Raw genomic sequence first — 19,614 nt, forward strand, 5'->3', positions numbered from 1 at the left:
AGGACATTGAATTTAACGTGATAAGTGCATGAAAACAAAATATCAAACTTCTACAATAGCCCACAATACTTTTATTTTAATGTAAAGTGACACTGGCAAGGTTTTTTGCAGTGTTGTAAAAAATGGAGAACATTCACACGTAACAATACCCAATGTGTAATTAAAAAGCACTTATGGTAACTACACATTGTGATGAATGAGAAATGTTCATTGGAATAATCCCCTCCAATTATGTGAATTACTCCACTGCCATGAGCATAAGTTCATAAATAATGTAGATTACTGCTGTATAAATAAGATGAGTGTACATTGATTAAAATAAAAGACTAAAAGTCAGCAGACCCGACATGTATGTGACCAAAGAGTCACTAAGGTAGTTAAGAATCGCATGCTCATGCAATAAAAATGTAGCACACTCACCTGGTAACCCTGATTACAACCTTAGTGGCACTTCTTAATCGTAGGTATAGAAGAACCTCAACAGATGACCGTGCTGAAATCTATACACAAAGACCAACACTGGTATTACCGCCATACGGTGACCATATAGTGGTAGATACCAGTGCTGCAGAAGATATAGGAAATTACCATACAATTATAGACAGTGACTTACAGATGACACGCTTTCTGAATGAGTTGATCACTTTTCCATCTTACCCAAACCAACACGACCACCAGCCAGGACTCATCTGCAGATATCACAAAAAAGACACATTTGACTTCTTATATTTCCAGCACCGTCCCCATCTATTCCCAAGCCAAACAAACTCCTCATCCTATTGTCACCCCAATGCTGCTGTATGTCTCTATTAGTGCACAAAAACAGTGCTCTTCTGTCGATCCCACATTGTAATGACATCACTATGCCCCTTTATACAGTAAAATGTCTCCATTGTCCCCTCTAGGTGATAAAATTGCCCCTACAAAATAACAATTGCCTGTGGAAATACCCTAGAAAATAGTATTCACAGTTTGCCCCTAGAAAGTAATAATGCTCAATGTTCACCTTAGACGGTGTGATGCCGCGATCACTAATGGGTTGGGGAATACTCACTTGGCAGCAGGATAAACGTAGACAGGCACAGTTTTTCATATAAACAGTCTATTTTGGCTTTTTCAAGCATCATAAACCGCTGTAGGCCATGCTACCCATCACAGACCTGACATAGGCCTTAGCACTTCATAGTATATGGCTTTGAGATGCAGTCACTAAACACGCCGGACCTCTTTGTCCAGTTACCGTGGATGACCGCACGCCAAACAGTTCATTAATGTCCATGGAACACAACAGGCACCAACACACAAAATTAGGTTGCAGTCTCTAAACATGCTGGACCTTACTCCATCCAGTTACCATGGGTGACCGCACAGTTCATTAACTGACCCCTGTCAGTGCACACAGTTCCCCATACTCTGGGTTACCTTCCAGGAGCTCCTTCTCCACACACTGACTCCTGTCAGTACTCTCTCTCCCAGGGAAGCTGCCAACTGGGATCACCATTCCGGACAATGCCTTGCTCACCAGGTCACCTGACAGTCCAGATCCACAGACGGATGGCAGCTCCCCCAATGCAGTGCCATCACAGACTCTGCATACATGGCCTCTCCATGCGCTATTCAGGAAGTCCTACCCCCAGGATCTTCCAACACAGGATGTGCTATTCAGGAAATCCTACTCCCAGGATCTTCCAACACATAGGCCTCCACTGTGTGAAGCTTTTGAGTACATGTCTGATGACCATGGCATAGAATGTGTGAACAGCTCTTCAGACTCACCCATCTGTGGTTCCGTACAGTCAGTTGTATGGTCAGAGAGTTGGGACATAAGGGAAGCAAGGATAATTTGGGTGCCATCTCTGTGCACTGTACTGGGTGTGATATTAAGGTGGAGCAAGAGGGGGAGAGGCTACTTGAAGCTGCGATTGCTATGTGCTTGAGCACATGCTCTTTCTGGGCCTCATCAACAAGGTGTACCACTGTGCATCTGCCAAAGAAAGGTAGTGGAGTAGCCCATCCAGTAACAGAAGTTGTCAGTTTGCTAGGACGTGACATTGTTGCTTCACTAGTGCTTTCACAAACATTACCACCTACCCCACGTAAACCTTGAACACCAAGCCTAATTCCCTTCCACCGCAGCCTTGCTTTTTCCCTGTCACGTTGCTCAGATAGTGTGGTAGGACCACAGTATTAGCTGCCAAAAATTAGATTTTTAACTCTGCAACAGCTCTGCAAACAGATTAATTTCAGCGGCAGTAAATTATAAGGTGAAATATGGCATTCTAAATCGCATTAGTCACAGAAGAAAGAATTGTTTGAGTGTGAATGACAAAGAAGATATGCTACAAATAATTTGAAAGTGAGATGTCACCACTGTATGATGATTGTAACAGAAGAATTTTCTGGTGGCCTATGGATCAGGCCTCTAAAACACACTAGATGCTACAAACAATTTGAAAGTCAGTTGTCCACTACTGTTTGATGTTAGTAAAAGAAGAATTTTTCTGTGTCCTCTGGATAAGGTCACTATAACACACTAGATGCTACAAACAATTTGAAAGTGAAATGTCCCCTACTGTATGACTTTAGTAGCAGAAAATTGTTTGGTGGCCTCTGGATCAGGCCTCTATAACATATCGGATGCTACAAACAATATGAAAGTGAGATGTTTGCTAGTGTTTGCTGTTAGTAACAATTGAATTTTTTGGTGACCTCTGGATCAGGCCTCTATAACACACTAGATGCTACAAACAATTTAAAAGTGAGAAGTTCCCTACTGCATTACCTTAGTAACAGAAGAATTTTTGGTGGCCTCTTGAACAAGCCTCTGGATCTGGCCTCTATAACTCACTAGATGCTACAAACAATTGAAAGTGAGATATCCCCTACTGTATGACGTTAGTAACAATAATTTTTCTGTGGCCTCTGGATCAGGCCTTTATATTACACAAGATGCTACAAACAATTTGAAAGTCAGATTTTTCCTACTGTATAACCTTAGTAGCAGAACAATTTTTTGGTGGCCTCTGAATCAGGCCTCTATAACACACTAGATGCTACAAACAATTTGAACATCAGAGGTCCCCACTGTATGATGTTAGTAACAGAAGAATTTTTTGGTGGCCTCTGGATTAGGCCTCTATAACACACTAGATGCTACAAACAATTTGAAATTCAGATGTCCCCTACTATATGATGCTAGTAATGGAAGGATTTTTTGGTGGCCTCTGGATCATGCCTCTATAACCCACTGGATGCTACAAACAATTTGAAAGTGAGATGTTCCCTGCTGTGTGGTGTTAGCAACAGAAGAATTTTTTAGTGGCCTGTGGATCAGGTCTCTAAAACACTAAACGCTACAAAGAATTTGAAAATGAGATGTGTTAGGGCTAGCGGAATGCATCAAATAATTAGAAAGATAGTATAAGGTGTGTTCGCAGCCCGGGGTCCACCGTTCAGAGATGGAACCTGCTGCTGAATAATGATGGACTATAAGGAGGTACAATACGGATTCACACATGGGTTAACTTCACCCAGTATGAAGAAAACGAACCCTGTTGTGTCACAGGGCCATGGTACCGCACAAAGAGCGCAAGCAAGGAGTCACAGAACTCTATCCCAAGACTCGGGATTAGAGTTCATCTAAACCTCTTGCGCTCGACACCACAACTGGGGTGTCAGAGTGACTGAAATTTAGATGCACAAGAGTGCGTGCGGTGCTGCTCTGGCGGACGCCACTAACCACTCAGACTTGTGTCAGGAAAGCGCAGTGATAGCGCAATGCACCGCACTGGCGGTCACAGCAATTAGACGCTGTTTTGTGTGTTCAAGTGCAGATAACTAAGTCGGGTGCTAGATAGCAATCATCCACCTTACACGAGTAGTCAAACACAAGGGAAGGGATGATTAAAGAGCAACTTTTACACATCAACACACACATGTGTACAAGTGTACACTAGCACATGGCTGAGAAGCCATGCAAACCCTTTGTAGCGGCAGTGCTGCAAGACCTTCCAGATGGTCCAATAGGAGTTGCAACAGGACCTGAGCATGTGACCCCCGACCTCCAATGGGAGGTCGTCCCATGGGCATGCTCAGTATGGAAAAAGCAGCACTTAGTCCCAGAAAGACCTGCTCGCTGCTGATCAGTGCTGGCTACAAAGGCAGAGCCTGGAAGAGCAGTAGTAATCAGTCACCCAGTATCAGCCTGAGCTCGACGCTGGGACGGACGTCTCTGCTGAGCAGGCTCCACTGTGGCTGGAGAAGAATGAGAGACTGCAGCAGAGCTGGTTCGAGATTCCCCCAGTGCAGAAAAGGGAACTCGACACCTAACAAGATGTCCCCTACTTTATGATGTTAGTAACAGAAGAATTTTTTGGTGGCCTCTATAAACCACTAGATGCTACAAACAACTTGAAAGTTAAATGCCCCTACTGTATGATGTTAGAAACAAGAATTTTATGGTAGCCTCTGGATCAGGCCTCTATAATAATAATAATAATAATAATCTTTATTTAAATAGCGCCAACATATTCCGTAGCGCTTAACAGTTTAACAGCTTCAAACACAACAGTCATAAGTAACAATGTGAACAGTACAATAATTAAAGCAACACAAGACGACCCTGCTCGTGAGAGCTTACAATCTACAATGAGGTGTGGGAGATGCAAAGTACAGGTGTGTATTTACAATGATGTATTTACAATGATGGTCCAGCCATCTTCAGGGATTGGGGGATAGATGGAGATAGTGAATGGGCTACACACAAAGAAAATAACTGATTAGGGAACATGATAGGCCACTCTGAACAAATGTGTTTTGAGGGAGCGCCTAAAACTATGCAAATTGTGAATGGTCCTAATTTCTTGGGGTAGAGCATTCCAGAGGATTGGCGCAGCACGGGAGAAGTCTTGGAGTCGGGAGTGGGAGGTACAGATTAGTGCAGAGGTTAGTCGAAAGTCATTTGCAGAGCACAGAGGTCGGTTAGGCCGATAGACAGAAATGAGGGAGGAGATGTAAGGGGGTGCCGCACTGTGAAGAGCTTTGTGGGTGAGAACAAGTACTTTGAATTGTATCCTGTAATGAATCGGCAGCCAGTGTAATGACTGGCAAAGAGCAGACATGTTTGAGTAACGATTAGCTAGATAGATGACCCTGGCTGCTGCAGTAAGGATAGACTGGAGAGGGGAAAGTCATGTGAGGGGGAGGCCAATTAATAGAGAGTTGCAGTAGTCCAGGCGGGAGTGGATCAGCGCGACAGTGAGGGTTTTTGTTGTTTCTATAGTGAGAAAAGGGCAGATTCTAGAGATGTTCTTTAGGTGTAAGTGGCATGAGCGGGCAAGAGATTGTATATGGGATGTGAAGGAGAGATCAGAGTCAAACATAACACCCAGACAACGTGCCTGCTGCCGGGGTGTTATTATGGTGCCACCCACGGAGAGGGAAACGTCAGGTTTAGGGAGATTAGTAGATCGTGGGAGCAGAAGTTCAGTTTTGGAGAGGTTGAGTTTCAGATAGAGAGCGGACGTGATGTTGGAGACTGCGGACAGACAGTCAGTGGTGTTCTGTAGTACAGCAGGAGTAAGGCAAGGGGATGACGTGTATAGTTGTGTGTCGTCGGCATAAAGATGGCACTGAAAGTCAAATCTGCTGATGGTCTGTCCGATTACGGACGTGTAGAGGGAGAAGAGAAGGGGGCCAAGGACTGAGCCCTGGGGTACCCCGACAGTGAGAGGAAGAGGAGATGAAGTGGAGCCAGAGAACAGAATACTGAAGGAGCGGTCAGAAAGATAGGAGGTGAACCAGGAGAGAGCAGTGTCCTTAATTCCAAGTGACTGGAGCCTAGAGAGTAGGAGAGGGTGGTCAACAGTGTCGAAAGCTGCAGAAAGGTCGAGAAGAATGAGCAGAGAGTGGTCACTGTTACATTTTGCTGTCAGAAGGTCGTTGGTCACTTTGATGAGTGGAGTTTCTGTCGAGTGTAGGGGGCGGAAGCCGGACTATGAAGGGTCTAGGAGGGAGTGAATGGAGAGTGTCATGATCTCCATGGCCAGAGAACTAGCATAAGCCTCTATAGGAACAAGCTCTTGGAAGATGTAACTGTACTGACCATGAACTAAACCTACCGCATCATCTAGAAGTAGCCAGGTAGCATGTCCTACTTTTTATCCCTATATGCCCAGCGCCGGCCGGAGAACTAAGTAATGCTAGCAGAGGGAAATATAAGACCTGACTCACCTCTAGAGAAATGCCCAAAAGGAGACAGAAGCCCCCCACATATATTGGCGGTGATATGAGATGAAACAACAAACGCAGCAGGAAAATAGTTTTAGCAAATTTGAGGTCCGCTTTCTAGATAGCAGAAGACAGAAAGCATACTTTCATGGTCAGTAGAAAACCCTAACAAAACACATCCAGAAATTACTTTAGGACTCTGGCATTAACTCATAATACCAGAGTGGCAATTCCTGATCAACAAGAGCTTTCCAGACACAGTAACGAAACTGCAGCTGTGAACTGGAACCAAAATACAAAAACAAAACATGGACGAATGTCCAACTTATCTAGTAGATGTCTGGGAGCAGGAACAAGCACAGAGAGGCTTCTGATAACATTGTTGACCGGCAAGCATCTAACAGAGAAGCCAGGTTATATAGCGACACCCAGATCTAATCAGAACAGGTGAACAGGGAAGATGATGTCACAAGTTCAATTCCACCAGTAGCCACCGGGGGAGCCCAGAATCCAAATTCACAACAGTACCCCCCCCTCAAGGAGGGGGCACCGAACCCTCACCAGAACCACCAGGGCGATCAGGATGGGCCCTATGAAAGGCACGAACCAGATCAGAGGCATGAACATCAGATGCAGTGACCCAAGAATTATCCTCCTGGCCGTATCCCTTCCACTTGACCAGATACTGGAGTCTCCGTCTGGAAACACGGGAGTCTAGGATTTTTTCCACAACGTACTCCAACTCACCCTCAACCAACACCGGAGCAGGAGGCTCAACGGAAGGCACAACCGGTGCCTCATACCTGCGCAATAACGACCGATGAAAAACGTTATGAATAGAAAAGGATGCAGGGAGGTCCAAACGGAAGGAAACAGGGTTAAGAATCTCCAATATTTTATACGGACCGATGAACCGAGGCTTAAACTTAGGAGATGAGACCCTCATAGGGACAAAACGAGAAGACAACCACACCAAATCTCCAACACAAAGCCGAGGACCAACACGACGGTGACGGTTGGCAAAAAGCTGAGTCTTCTCCTGGGACAACTTTAAATTGTCCATCACCTGCCCCCAGATATGATGCAATCTCTCCACCACCGCATCCACTCCAGGACAATCCGAGGATTCCATCTGACCGGAGGAAAATCGAGGATGGAACCCCGAATTACAGAAAAACGGGGAAACCAAGGTGGCAGAGCTGGCCCGATTATTGAGGGCGAACTCCGCCAATGGCAAAAAAGCAACCCAATCATCCTGGTCAGCAGACACAAAACACCTCAGATATGTCTCCAGGGTCTGATTAGTCCGCTCGGTCTGGCCATTAGTCTGAGGGTGAAAAGCAGACGAAAAAGACAAATCTATGCCCATCCTAGCACAAAATGCCCGCCAAAATCTAGACACAAATTGGGTTCCTCTGTCAGAAACGATATTCTCAGGAATACCATGCAAACGAACAACATTTTGAAAAAACAGGGGCACCAACTCGGAAGAAGAAGGCAATTTGGGCAGGGGAACCAAATGAACCATCTTAGAAAAACGGTCACACACCACCCAGATGACAGACATCTTCTGAGAAACAGGCAGATCTGAAATAAAATCCATCGAGATGTGTGTCCAAGGCCTCTTAGGAATAGGCAAGGGCAACAATAATCCACTAGCCCGAGAACAACAAGGCTTGGCCCGAGCACAAACGTCACAAGACTGCACAAAGCCTCGCACATCTCGTGACAGGGAAGGCCACCAGAAGGATCTTGCCACCAAATCCCTGGTACCAAAAATTCCAGGATGACCTGCCAACGCAGAAGAATGCACCTCAGAGATGACTTTACTGGTCCAATCATCAGGAACAAACAGCCTATCAGGCGGACAACGATCCGGTCTATCCGCCTGAAACTCCTGCAAGGCCCGCCGCAGGTCTGGAGAAACAGCTGACAAGATAACTCCCTCCTTAAGAATACCTGTGGGGTCAGAGTTGCCAGGTGAATCAGGCTCAAAACTCCTAGAAAGGGCATCCGCCTTAACATTCTTAGAACCTGGTAGGTACGATACCACAAAATTAAACCGAGAAAAAAATAATGACCAGCGCGCCTGTCTAGGATTCAGGCGCCTGGCGGTCTCAAGATAAATCAAATTTTTGTGGTCAGTCAATACCACCACCTGATGTCTGGCCCCCTCAAGCCAATGGCGCCACTCCTCAAACGCCCACTTCATGGCCAAAAGCTCCCGATTCCCAACATCATAATTCCGCTCAGCGGGCGAAAATTTACGGGAAAAGAAGGCACAAGGCCTCATCACGGCGCAGTCAGAACTTTTCTGCGACAACACTGCCCCAGCTCCGATCTCAGAAGCGTCGACCTCAACCTGAAAAGGAAGAGTCACATCAGGCTGACGCAACACAGGGGCAGAAGAAAAACGGCGCTTAAGCTCCTGAAAGGCCTCCACAGCATCAGGGGACCAATTAGCAACATCAGCACCCTGTCTAGTCAAATCGGTCAATGGCTTAACGACATCCGAAAAACCAGAAATAAATCGACGATAAAAGTTGGCAAAGCCCAAAAATTTCTGAAGACTTTTAAGAGAAGAGGGCTGCGTCCAATCACAAATAGCTTGAACCTTGACAGGATCCATCTCAATGGAAGAGGGAGAAAAAATATATCCCAAAAAGGAAATTCTCTGAACCCCAAAAACGCACTTAGAACCCTTGACACACAGAGAATTAGACCGCAAAACCTGAAAAACCCTCTTAACTTGCCGGACATGAGAGTCCCAGTCATCCGAAAAAATCAGAATATCATCCAGATACACTATCATAAATTTATCCAAAAAAATCGCGGAAAATATCATGCATAAAGGACTGGAAGACTGAAGGGGCATTAGAAAGACCAAAAGGCATCACCAAATACTCAAAGTGGCCCTCGGGCGTATTAAATGCGGTTTTCCACTCATCCCCCTGCCTGATCCGCACCAAATTATACGCCCCACGGAGATCAATCTTAGAGAACCACTTGGCCCCCTTTATGCGAGCAAACAAATCAGTCAGCAACGGCAATGGGTATTGATATTTAACCGTGATTTTATTCAAAAGCCGATAATCAATACATGGTCTCAAAGAGCCGTCTTTTTTTGACACAAAGAAAAAACCGGCTCCTAAGGGAGATGACGATGGACGAATATGTCCCTTTTCCAAGGACTCCTTTATATATTCTCGCATAGCAGTATGTTCAGGCACAGACAGATTAAATAAACGACCCTTTGGGTATTTACTACCCGGAATTAAATCTATAGCACAATCGCACTCACGGTGCGGAGGTAGTGAACCCAGCTTGGGTTCTTCAAAGACGTCACGATAATCAGACAGGAACTCAGGGATTTCAGAGGGAATAGATGATGAAATGGACACCAAAGGTACGTCCCCATGAGTCCCCTTACATCCCCAGCTCAACACAGACATAGCTCTCCAGTCAAGGACTGGGTTGTGAGACTGCAGCCATGGCAATCCCAGCACCAAATCCTCATGTAGATTATACAGCACTAGAAAACGAATAGTCTCCTGGTGATCCGGATTAATACACATAGTCACTTGTGTCCAGTATTGTGGTTTATTATTAGCCAATGGGGTGGAGTCAATCCCCTTCAGAGGAATAAGAGTTTCCAAAGGCTCTAAATCATACCCACAACGATTGGCAAAGGACCAATCCATAAGACTCAAAGCGGCGCCAGAGTCGATATAGGCGTCAGTAGTAATAGATGACAAAGAGCAAATCAGGGTCACAGACAAAATAAATTTAGACTGTAAAGTGCCAATGGAAACGGATTTATCAAGCTTTTTAGTACGCTTAGAGCACGCTGATATAACATGAGTAGAATCCCCACAATAGAAACACAACCCATTTTTCCGTCTAAAATTCTGCCGCTCGCTTCTGGACAGAATTCTATCACACTGCATGCTTTCTGGCGTCTTCTCAGTGGACACCGCCAGATGGTGCACAGGTTTGCGCTCCCGCAGACGCCTATCGATCTGAATGGCCATTGTCATGGACTCATTCAGACCCGCAGGCACAGGGAACCCCACCATAACATCCTTAATGGCATCAGAGAGACCCTCTCTGAAAGTAGCCGCCAAGGCACACTCATTCCACTGAGTAAGCACAGACCATTTACGGAATCTTTGGCAGTAAATTTCAGCTTCATCTTGCCCCTGCGATAGGGACATCAAAGTTTTTTCTGCCTGAAGTTCCAAATGAGGTTCCTCATACAGCAAGCCCAAGGCCAAAAAAAACGCATCCACATTGCGCAACGCAGGATCCCCTGGTGCCAATGCAAAAGCCCAGTCTTGAGGGTCGCCGCGGAGCAAGGAAATAACAATCCCAACCTGCTGTGCAGAGTCTCCAGCAGAACGAGATTTCAGGGACAAAAATAGCTTACAATTATTTCTAAAATTCTGAAAGCTAGATCTATTCCCTGAGAAGAATTCCGGCAAAGGAATTCTCGGCTCAGATACCGGAGCATGAATAATAAAATCTTGCAAATTTTGTACTTTCGTGGTGAGATTATTCAAACCTGCAGTTACACTCTGAAGATCCATTATTAACAGGTGAACACAAAGCCATTCAAAGATTATAAGGAGAGAGAAAAAAAAGAAAGACTGCAGCATAGACAGACTGGCAAGTGATCCAATTAAGAGCACAGAGGAAAAAAAAAAAAAAACTCTCAGCAGACTTCTTATTTCTCTCCTTTCTCAACCAAGGATTTTAACCCTTTAGTGGGCCGGTCAAACTGTCATGATCTCCATGGCCAGAGAACTAGCATAAGCCTCTATAGGAACAAGCTCTTGGAAGATGTAACTGTACTGACCATGAACTAAACCTACCGCATCATCTAGAAGTAGCCAGGTAGCATGTCCTACTTTTTATCCCTATATGCCCAGCGCCGGCCGGAGAACTAAGTAATGCTAGCAGAGGGAAATATAAGACCTGACTCACCTCTAGAGAAATGCCCAAAAGGAGACAGAAGCCCCCCACATATATTGGCGGTGATATGAGATGAAACAACAAACGCAGCAGGAAAATAGTTTTAGCAAATTTGAGGTCCGCTTTCTAGATAGCAGAAGACAGAAAGCATACTTTCATGGTCAGTAGAAAACCCTAACAAAACACATCCAGAAATTACTTTAGGACTCTGGCATTAACTCATAATACCAGAGTGGCAATTCCTGATCAACAAGAGCTTTCCAGACACAGTAACGAAACTGCAGCTGTGAACTGGAACCAAAATACAAAAACAAAACATGGACGAATGTCCAACTTATCTAGTAGATGTCTGGGAGCAGGAACAAGCACAGAGAGGCTTCTGATAACATTGTTGACCGGCAAGCATCTAACAGAGAAGCCAGGTTATATAGCGACACCCAGATCTAATCAGAACAGGTGAACAGGGAAGATGATGTCACAAGTTCAATTCCACCAGTAGCCACCGGGGGAGCCCAGAATCCAAATTCACAACAGGAGAGGTAACAGGTAAGGCGGGAGTAGACTAGGCGCTCCAAGAGTTTAGAGATGAAGGGGAGATTGGAGACCGGTCTGTAGTTGTTTGTGCAGGATGGGTCAAGGGTGGGTTTCTTTAGTAATGGAGTAATGATAGAGTGTTTGAAGGAGGATGGGAAAATGCCTGAGGAGAGTGAGAGATTAAAGATTGTAGTTAGGTGAGTAGTGATGACTGGAAAGAGAGACTGGAGGAGATGTGAGGGAATGGGGTCGGTAGTGCATGTATTCGGATGCGAAGAAGAGAGGAGCCTGGAGACTTCTTCTTCTGTGATGGGATCAAATGCGGGGAGTGAGCCAGGGGAGATGCAGGGAGGGATGGGAGTCACTGAACTTGGTGATTGGGAGCAGATTTCTATAACACCCTAGATTCTACAAACTATTTAAAATTCAGGTCCCCTACTGTATGACGTTTAGCAACAGAATAGTTTTTTTGTTATGTGCCTGAGATCTGCAGACAGCTTAATTTCAACCCAACAAAATGACAAAGTGTGATATGGCGGGCTCTCTAACTGAAAAATTATAATTTTTTTAATGTTCCTTAGGTCTGCTGACAGTTTCATATCACCACAGCACTAAATGGCAAGGTGGGATACAGCAGGCTGTTTCAGATTTAGCTAGTGAAAAAATATTATTTAGAATACTATACTCGTGCATGGAGCACAATAGAAGCCGTGCACAACACACTTGTAGGACATGTGCCTTGCTAGCTTTATCTGTGGCCAAAATTAAAAGAAAAATTATCGAATGTAAATTTAGCAGCCACACTGGACACTAGCTAGCTACACTATCTGAATGACAAACGCCTAGCTAACTAGCTAAAAGCTTGCAGCTAACAGTGCCAGTGTCAGGAGCAGCCTCTCTGCGCTGTTACGGTGTCAAAATGGCACTAAAACAAGATGTCCGATCTTTATATGGAGAGGGACATGTGATTTCAGCAGCCAATGACACAAGCCGTTGCGTCTTGACATTGAGGATGCTTCCTGCGCCCTGATTAGCTAGCCACGATGTGCACACGTAAAGTTAGGAAAAAAATTATGTTTAAAAGAACACCACGGCTCTGAGCTCTGCAAACCCACTCCCCTCATCAAACATGAGCTAAAAACTCATGATACACTACCATTATTGTCGCTAAAGTGCTGAAAATACTTTTGTGGCAACGCAAATATTTTTCTGCACTTTTTACTGAATGTCACCGATTTTTTCCGGTTTTAGAAAATGTTGCTTGTGTTTTCGATCACTAATCCAAATGTGCCATATTTGTGCCAAATTTATGTTTGTTGATCAATTTCCTAACAAATTTGCTCATTACTAATGATGATGTTACTCACATTGTTTCATTATCTATAGCTTATCCTTCAATGTTTTCAAGTCTACAAACTGCATTGCCTGGTATAATGTGTAATGAATATATCAGAAAACATCATTGTTCAGTGACCCTGCATCCCCGTTTTGCAAAGATAACAGTTCAGTAAACTGTAGGAGATGATATGAGAGGTAAATAACAACCATTCATCAATTTACAAATATCAATTTAACCTACAAGAAGAGTCAACATAAAAATAACAGTCTATGCCTCCTGGCTTACTGAAAATAGACATCTGGATAATTAAGATTAAATGCTATCTTGTCACCTATGCCATAAATGTTTTCTAAACTACCAAGTATCCTGAGTGGGGATGAATAGAGATGAAGTTAGACTATTCTAAACAGGAGAAGAATGAAATGCACAAAGTAAAAAAGTACTCAGGGACATCTAGAACCATTAATTGTCAACCAACTTTGGCAATAACTGGATTTTATAACACCCAGAAAATCTCTGTGAATGGACATATGTGCTGAATTTTTTGAGCTCTGTATTTAAGGGATGGTCAGAAAATAACTTTTATGTTTATTCTAAATGTCTATTTAATGTCATAATTAGTGTTGAGCATTCCGATACCGCAAGTATCGGGTATCGGCCGATACTTGCGGGTATCGGAATTCCGATACCGAGATCCGATACTTTTGTGGTATCGGGTATCGGTATCGAAACAACATTAATGTGTAAAATACAACATTAATGTGTAAAATAAAGAATTAAAATAAAAAATATTGCTATACTCACCTCTCCGACGCAGCCTGGACCTCACCGAGGGAACCGGCAGCGTTGTTTGCTTAAAATGCGCGCGTTTCCTGCCTCCCGCGACGTCACGGCTTCTGATTGGTCGCGTGCCGCCCATGTGGCCGCGACGCGACCAATCACAGCAAGCCGTGATGTAATTTTGAGGTCCTGGAAGCTTAATTCTAGGCATTCAGGATTTTAAAATTACGTTCTGGCTTGTGATTGGTCGCGTCGCGGTCACATGGGCGACGCGACCAATCACAAGCCGTGACGTCACGGGAGGCAGGACACGCGCGCATTTTAAAATTACATCACGGCTTGTGATTGGTTGCGTGCCGCCCATGTGGCCGCGACGCGACCAATCACAGCAAGCCGTGACGTAATTTCAGGTCCTGTATGCCTATTTCTGCATTCAGGACCTGAAATTACGTCACGGCTTGCTGTGATTGGTCGCGTCGCGGCCACATGGGCGGCACGCAACCAATCACAAGCCGTGACGTAATTTTAAAATGCGCGCGTGTCCTGCCTCCCCTGACGTCACGGCTTGTGATTGGTCGCGTCGCCCATGTGACCGCGACGCGACCAATCACAAGCCGGAACGTAATTTTAAAATCCTGAATGCCTAGAATTAGGCTTCCTGGACCTCAAAATTACGTCACGGCTTGCTGTGATTGGTCGCGTTGCGGCCACATGGGCGGCACGCGACCAATCAGAAGCCGTGACGTCGCGGGAGGCAGGAAACGCGCGCATTTTAAGCAAACAACGCTGCCGGTTCCCTCGGTGAGGTCCAGGCTGCGTCGGAGAGGTGAGTATAGCAATATTTTTTATTTTAATTCTTTATTTTACACATTAATATGGATCCCAGGGCCTGAAGGAGAGTTTCCTCTCCTTCAGACCCTGGGAACCATCAGGAATACCGTCCGATACTTGAGTCCCATTGACTTGTATTGGTATCGGGTATCGGTATCGGATTAGATCCGATACTTTGCCGGTATCGGCCGATACATTCCGATACCGATACTTTCAAGTATCGGACGGTATCGCTCAACACTAGTCATAATCTATTCTCCAATATTCTTTAGTTAAAAAATCCCTATTGTTCTCTCTCTATGCTATCTAACTGCTTTATTTTTTTTACCTTCTTCCTCCTTGATGATACTTCAGTTGAGAACCCTCAGTGCATGCTGTGATACTCAAACGAGTCATCATCAGAAGGGCAGAGGCTGCTGTCACTGCCACAGCCTCTGCACCATTACAGATGAGAAGTGTTGAGTCGACAAGACAGAATACTGTCTGTGCACATTGTAATTTGACAATCTGGTGAGCAGACACCAGCACAACAGTGACATCACTTGCAACGGTGGCAATGGTGTCTTCTTTTCCTGCTTGCCGGGTAACCTCCTTATAGTGCGCACAGTGTGTTCTCTTGCTGGCTTGTCACTTCTCATTAGGGACAGCAAGAGAGTGCACTGACACTGTGCACACTGAGAAAATCGGACTGAGCATATGTCAGAATTGACAATCAATGCATGCTCAGTAGAGCTATAATTAGCCTAGCCCCTGAAACAGATGCCACTGATGACGCTTCATTTCACGATGAGGACAGAAGCTGTAGTAGTGACTGCAGCCTCTGCCCCTCATGACGACTCATTGTAGTATACCAGCATGCACTGGGAGCTCTCAAGCAAAGTGTTATCAAACAGGCAAAGGTAAAAAAAATAAATAAAATAAATCATATATAGTAGTGAGGGAACAATAGGGAATTTTAACCCCTTCCCGACCTGGGACGCCACGTAGGCGTCATGAAAGTCGGTGCCAATCCGACCTGTGACGCCTATGTGGCGTCATGGAGGGATCGCTTCCCTGCAGATCGGGTGAAAGTGTTAACTCCAATTTCACCCGATCTGCAGGGACAGGGGGAGTGGTACTTCAGCCCAGGGGGGTGGCTTCACCCACCATGGCTACGATTGCTCTGATTAGCTGTTGAAAGTGAAACAGCCAATCAGAGTGATTTGTAATATTTCACCTATGAGAACTGGTGAAATATTACAATCCAGCCATGGCCGATGCTGCAATATCATCGGCCATGGCTGGAAATGCTGATCTGCCCCCTCCCACTGCCACCAATCTCCTCCCCGGTCCTCCGTCCTGTGCTCCGCTCCCCTCTGTCCACCTGTCCGCTCCCCCGTCCTCCTGTTTGCTCCCCCATGCTCCGATCCCATCCCCCCATGCTCCGATCTATCCCCCCGTGCTCCGATCCCCCCCCTCATACTTACCGAGCCTCACGGTGTCCGTCCATCTGCTCCATGGGCGCCGCCATCTTCCAAAATGGCGGGCGCATGCGCAGTGCGTCGCCGAACCTGCCGGCTGGCAGATTCGTTCCAGGTAGATTTTGATCACTGTGATAAAACCTATCACAGTGATCAAAATAAAGAAAATAGTAAATGAACCCCCCCTTTATCACCCCCATAGGTAGGGACAATAATAAGATAATTATATTTACTTTTATTTTTCCACTAGAGTTAGGGTTAGAACTAGGATTAGAACTAGGGTTAGTGTTAGGGTTAGGGCTAGGGTTACGGTTAAGGCTAGGGTTAGGGCTAGGGTTAGGTGTTATGATCTGGTGGCCTAAGAGCAGCATGGGACGTACTCTGGAGAAGGTGGTACCTGTACTGACCGCAGACCCTGAACCTAACACCGCAACTAGAAGTAGCCGTGGAATGTACCTAGCGCTCCCTAGACATCTCGACACAGCCGGAGGACTAATTACCCCTAGAGATAGAAAAGGGAAAACTATCTTGCCTCAGAGAAAATCCCCAAAGAACAGGCAGCCCCCCACAAATATTGACTGTGAGATGAGAGGGAAAAAACATACACAGACTGAAATGAGAATTTAGCAAAGGAGGCCACTTCTAGCTAAATAGAAAGGACAGGACAGAGTACTATGCGGTCAGTATTAAAACACTAGAAAATATCCACCACATATCCACCACAGAAAATACAAAAACTCCACAGCTAACTAAACACATGGAGGGTATATCTGCATCTCCAGAGATACCAGCTTGGCTAAACAAATCCTTATACAGACCAAGCTGGACAAGACAAAACATGGAAAATAACTGAACAATAAGACCACAGCATGTGGACAGCAAAATCAAGGCCAGAACTTATCTTTGTTGAAAAGAACTGCAAAGCAGAAGAGACCAGGCAGAGATGTGAATCCTCCAGGAACAATGGACAACTGGCACTGACTAAAGGGTGAAGCAAGACTAAATAGCCCTGTCCAAATTGCAAAAAGTGAAAACACCTGATAAATGCTGTGATTCAGAGACAGCAGCGCTACCACTTACAACCACCGGAGGGAGCCCAAGATCAGAATTCAAAACAGTTAGGGTTAGAACTAGGGTTAGGGCTAGGGTTAGGGTTAGGGCTAGGGTTAGAATTAGGGTTAGAACTAGGGTTAGAATTAGGCTATGTGCACACGGCGCGGATTTGGCTGCGGATCCGCAGCGGATTGGCCGCTGCGGATTGGCCGCTGCGGATTCATAGCAGTTTTCCATCAGGTTTATAGTACCATGTAAACCTACGGAAAACCAAATCCACTGTGCCCATAGTGTGGAAAATACCGCGCTGAAATGCTGCATTGTATTTTCCGCAGCATGTCAATTCTTTGTGCGGATTCCGCAGCATTTTACACCTGTTCCTCAATAGGAATCCGCAGGTGAAATCCGCACAAAAAACACTGGAAATCCGCGGAAATCGATTTTTCAAAAATGGTGCGGAAAAATCTCACACGAATCCGCAACGTGGGCACATAAACTTAGGGTTAGAGTTGGAATTAGGGCTAGGTTTGGAACTAGGGTTAAGATTAGGCTTGTGGCTAGGGTTATAGTTAGGGATAGGGGTGTGTTGGGGGTAGGGTTGCGGTTAGGGTTGGGATTAGGGTTAGGATTAGGGTTAGGGTTGGGATTAGGGTTAGGGGTGTGTTAGGGTTGTGGTTCAAGGTGTGTTGGGGTTAGGGTTGTGATTAGGGTTGTGATTAGGGTATTGGCTAGAGTTGGGATTAGGGATGTGTTGGGGTCAGTGTTGGAGTTAGAATTGAGGGGTTTCCACTTTTTAGGCACATCAGGGGTCTCCAAACGCAACATGGCACGATCATTGATTCCAGCCAATCTTGCGTTCAAAAAGTCAAATGGTGCTCCCTCCCTTCTGAGCCCCGACGTGCGCCCAAGCAGTGGTTTACCCCCACATATGGGGTACCAGCATACTCAGGACAAACTGGGAAACAACTATTGTGGTCTAATTTTTCCTGTTACCCTTGCAAAAATAAAAAATTGCTTGCTAAAACATAATTTTTGAGGAATGAAAAATTATTTTTTATTTTCACGGCTCTGCGTTATAAACTTCTGTGAAGCACTTGGGGGTTCAAAGAGCTTACCACACATCTAGATAAGTTCCTTGGGGGGTCTAGTTTCCAAAATGGGGTCAATTGTGGGGGTTTCTACTGTTTAGGTACATCAGGGGCTCTGCAAATGCAACGTGACGAAAGCAGACCATTCCATCAAAGTCTGCATTTCAAAACATCACTACTTCCCTTCCGAGCCCCAACGTGTGCCCAAACAGTGGTTCCCCCCCACATATGGGGTAACCGCGTACTCAGGATAAACTGGACATCAACTTTTTGGGTACAATTTCTCCTGTTATTTTTGTGAAAATAAAAAATTGCAGGCTAAAAAATAATTTTTGAGGAAAGAAAAATTATTTTTTATTTTCACGGCTCTGCTCTTCTGTGAAGCACTTGGGGGTTTAAAGTGGTCACCGCACATCTAGATTAGTTCCATGGGAGGTCTAGTTTCCAAAATGGGGTCACATGTGGGGGAGCTCCAATGTTTAGGCACACAGGGGCTCTCCAAATGCGACATGGTGTCCGCTAACGATTGGAACTAATTTTTCATTCAAAAAGTCAAATGGCGCTCCTTTCCTTCCGAGCCCAGCCGTGTGCCCAAACAGTTTTTTACCCCCACATGTGAGGTATCAGTGTACTCAGGAGAAATTGCCCAATAAATTTTATGATCCATTTTATCCTGTTGCCCATGTGGAAATGAACAAATTGAGGCTAAAAGATTTTTTTTGTGAAAAAAAAGTACTTTTTCATTTTTACGGATCAATTTGTGAAGCACCAGGGGGTTCAAAGTGCTCACTATGCATCTAGATAAGTTTTTTGGGGGGTCTAGTTTCCAAAATGGTGTCAAATGTCGGGGAGCTCCAATGTTTAGGCACACAGGGGCTCTCCAAACGCGACATGGTGTCTGCTAACGATTGGAGCTAATTTTTCATTCAAAAGTCAAATGGCGCTCCTTCCTTTCCAAGCCTTGCCGTGTGCCCAAACAGTAGTTTACCCCCACATATGAGGTGTCGATGTACTCAGGAGAAATTGCCCAACACATTTTAGGATCCATTTTATCCTGTTGCCAATGTGAAAATGAAAAAATTGAGGCTAAAAATTTTTTTTGTGAAAAAAAAGTACTTTTTCATTTTTACGGATCAATTTGTGAAGCACCTGAGGGTTCAAAGTGATCACTATACATCTAGATAAGCTCCTTGGTGGGTCTAGTTTCCAAAATGGGGTCACATGTGGGGGAGCTCTAATGTTTAGGCACACAGGGGCTCTCCCAACGCCACATGGTGTCTGCTAAAGATTCGAGCTAATTTTTCATTGAAAAAGTCAAATGGCGCTCCTT

The sequence above is a fragment of the Ranitomeya variabilis genome, chromosome 5, assembly GCF_051348905.1.
Source record: "Ranitomeya variabilis isolate aRanVar5 chromosome 5, aRanVar5.hap1, whole genome shotgun sequence".
Classification (NCBI taxonomy): Eukaryota; Metazoa; Chordata; class Amphibia; order Anura; family Dendrobatidae; genus Ranitomeya; species Ranitomeya variabilis.